Source organism: Eleginops maclovinus, chromosome 13 (genome assembly GCF_036324505.1).
Source record: "Eleginops maclovinus isolate JMC-PN-2008 ecotype Puerto Natales chromosome 13, JC_Emac_rtc_rv5, whole genome shotgun sequence".
Lineage (NCBI taxonomy): Eukaryota > Metazoa > Chordata > Actinopteri > Perciformes > Eleginopidae > Eleginops > Eleginops maclovinus.
In genome coordinates this window covers 24,205,081-24,208,934 of record NC_086361.1, presented here as the reverse complement: position 1 = coordinate 24,208,934, position 3,854 = coordinate 24,205,081, and positions in this window count along the sequence as shown.

Sequence of the window (3,854 nt, the reverse complement as noted above, 5' to 3'; positions counted from 1 at the left end):
TTAAAGAATACACTACATTTTAACAACTGAATGTTGGTATGCGTTGGTTCTTTCTGTTGTTTCGGCTGCACTAACGTGTTGGACTCGGTTCCCAGTTCCCAGGAAGCTGGGGAGAGGCCTTTGTGTGAAACACTACAGAACTGATGATGTGTTCTCCTTTATACAAAAAAAAAAACACTATTCAAATCATTCGATCCGATCGAAAGGGAGAAAACAGACTATCTGACATTTTACAATTCTGAGAAAATGAACAAAAAATCAAAGTTAGAATTCAGAGAAAAGTTTGTCCTGAAAAACATTCTGAGAAGAAAGTCGAAAACAGTTTTTGATTTGGGCAATTTCAAAAAACCATGTGGAAAAAAACAAAGGTGCAAACACTGACCACAGAAAGGCTGAAGAACTTAGTGAGGACATGAGGAGGACATGAGGAGGACATGAGGAGGACATGAGGAGGACATGAGGAGGACACAATGGTGGAAGTAGTCCTGCAGCGTAACCGCTCAGTGCGCTTCTGACATCGGGCTGGATATGGGTTTCAAACACAGTATTGGAATCATCTTTAGAATCGGAGGATGAAACCCTCTTTATTAGTCACACACACACACACACACACACACACACACACACACACACACACACACACACACACACACACACACACACACACACACACACACACACACACACACACACACACACACACACACAGTGAAATGTATTTAACCCATCCTAGTACTGGGAGCAGTGGGCAGCTTTGGAGGTGTCGGTGCCTTGCTCAAGGGCACCACAGCAGGGCCTAGGAGATGAACTGGAACCTCTCCAAGTAGCAGTCCACCTTTCATATTTCAAGTCTGTTTGGGGGCTTGAACCGCGACCCTTCGATTCCCAGTCCAAGCCCCTACTGACTGAGCCACTGCTTGACCTCTGCACCTCTGTCTGAGGTGGTGTGTGAATTGTGCACCACCCTGGTAAACCTAGATATACTCACAGGAATCATTTCGTCTCCTCGCTGTATAACGTGTTCCTCCTGAAGCTGAAGACCTTTCCCAACAAGTGTTCTGTGTGCGTCATACCAAACAAACCAGCCTCCCTATTTCTCCTGAGTGCGGCGTACAAACAGAGAGTGTGTAAACAGTGTGTGAGGCGTCACGGAAAGAACCAGAACACATAAGCTCTGCGTCCGACTATAATTACTTCTTGGAGCGTGTTCTGGTTCCGTGTGTGATGGAGCAGATTTCCTCACAAACGGAGGGTGCCAGGCAGGCGGACCGGTGGAGGTGAACTCGGGTTCCCAAGAGTGGAGATTGGGATGGAGATGATAGCGTCTGTTGAGGGATCCACAGTGGCACCTGCCATCCAATCCTGCGACTCGGCAGTTCGGATCAGCAGTCGGCTTTAAACAGATTAGAGGCTCCGGAGTGGGGAGGGGGGGGGGGGTGCATTTAGCTGGCTCACAACTTATCAGTAATTAAAGTGGATGCCAGGTCTGTGTGTTGATTGGCGGTCCGCAGGGCGCTTTTATAGCTGTCCTCATTAAGGAGCTGCCTCCAGAAAGTTTGCCCTCAACACTCAGTTTTAACAAGCCAGCGGGGACTCCCTGCCGTACGGATAAATAGAAACACACAGCACACAATGCACGGTCCTGCAAAGTGTGAGCAACATGAAGACAGCTCTAACCTTACAGCCACGCCTCTGAGGGAAGGGCCCTGACCTGGTTTCTGTGCAGACAGATAGGGAACAACAATATTCACAATGATTGTTTTCTAAATTATGAGCTAAACGGAAATGTACAACAGCTGAAGGAAAGCAGCATATTGTAAGTGTTCTACATATTAAATGAAAGAGGAGACAGTGGGAAAGCGGCGGGGCAGAAAGACCTCGGGTAGGGCTGCACAATCTATACAAACAATAATATACAGTACAAACGTGTTCATTTCAACAACCCTGCAGATCAGTAATGGGAGGAGAAATGAAGATCAGCTATTGCAGGAGAGGCTCGGCAGGCCAGGTGAGATCAGTCAGTAATCAGTGAGTCCAGGAGCTGCCAGGGGGGCAGGTAAAGACAGGGGGGGGGGGGGAACGGTTGTCAGTCAGTTTTTCACCTAAACCACAACCTTGCAACGCTTGAATGGAAATATGTTTGTGAAAGACGTTAGAGAGTCCAGTAGATGATTGAAACTCCGCTCTGCACAAGCATGGAATTATTCTGACCCGACATCTGACCCCCTCTCCATATCTCTGGACTCAGTAAACCCTTCCTGACCAGCAGAGAGATTGTTTTCTGGCATCACTTTCACATTTCACCGGGGAAATCTGCATTTTGGGTTGAGGGCGCACGGCCCCAGAGAGAGGAGCAGAGACCCTGATACTGGTTAGACCAAAGCCTGGTTGCTCCTCAGGAACAGTGGGGGCTTTACGCTAAATGCTGAAATGACACGTTTATGTAGACCCAGCCCTGAAGGCAGCACCTCCCTGGTCCAATGGGATTCCTCCATTTGATTTTGGATTCTTGCAGGGAATAATCTCTGTGTGAAACAAACGTCTATGATGCTTGAGGGGGTGAATTCAATCTACTCAACAACAAAAACGACTCAAAGGTTGCAGAGCTCACCAACCCCCTAAGCTAAAGGCGGCTAATTCAGTATGAGGGAACCTGAAATGTTAAATGCTCAGGCCGTTCTGGGTGTCAGGACTCCTGAAGCACGCTATCCTTCCAAAGTCGTCTCGATGTTTCCATCTGGACCAACTGAGTAAGTGTGGAAGTCAATGGTTTCCTGAATGTGTTTTCTGTTGCTGAAATAAGATCTGAGAGTAACACGTAACGGAGGGCTAATATACATTGAGTATTATATACCTCCCCCCCCTCTACTCAGCAGCACAGAGCCTATATAAAGGCCTTATTGTCCTGCAGGTTTTCTGATGGATATGCACAGATCCCATCACGCCCCCCCCCCCTCCCCCGAGAGGACAGCTCTGTGCATCAGAACAATGGGTTTGGGACGCTGCCCACATCAAGCCATCCTGACCCGCCCGCTCTGCCCAAACAGAATTTCTGCTATAATCAGAAGCGGGATGGAGACAGGACCTCGGATGCCTCTGGGATATTTTTCCATTAACCATTTTGACACATGACTGACTGTGGGGGATTATTGGTTTTTGAAGAACTATTAACAGCTGTACATTTGCATTTTAATACAGTTCTCCTCAACTCACTAATGCAATTTGCTTCTCTGCTTTGTTGCCTCGTCGTTCCTTCAGCTTTTCGCACTAACCGCAAAAAGCCCCCCAGCTTTAATCTTGTTAATTGTCATGAAATAATTTTCGTCTTAATCACTTCTGAATCTTCACAATTACAGACAACTTTTCTCTAAAGTGTTGCCGGTCACTTCCTGCCCGGGCTCGCCTGATCCTCGTAGAATTGTTGATTTCGGGTCAGGGAACATTTTTAATCCATTGTGTTTGTTCTTCAGGCTTCAGATAAAAGTGCAGGAGGAGAAACAGCCAAAAGGTAACGCTGAGTCCAAGAAATCCATTTAAATTCACGAAGCTAAACCTGATATAAGGACAGAAATATGAACGCAATAATAAGTCATGTTTGTAGCTCCTCTCCCAGCGCTGCCTGCTCTGTGGGGTGGAAAGGTTCTTGAAACTGTTTGATAGAGGTCCCTGAAAGTGTCTTGGGAAGGAAAAGTTCTGCAGAAATCCTCTGTTTCTGCATCTGCGTTCTTCTGTATTTGTTTTCAGCAGGAGCTCGTCTACCTTTATTACCAGAACACTTTAGACTCTGACTGACGGGTACCTGACGCAGGAGCCTGTGCACGACATTTCCAAAGGGCAGCGGTACACTGAAGGTG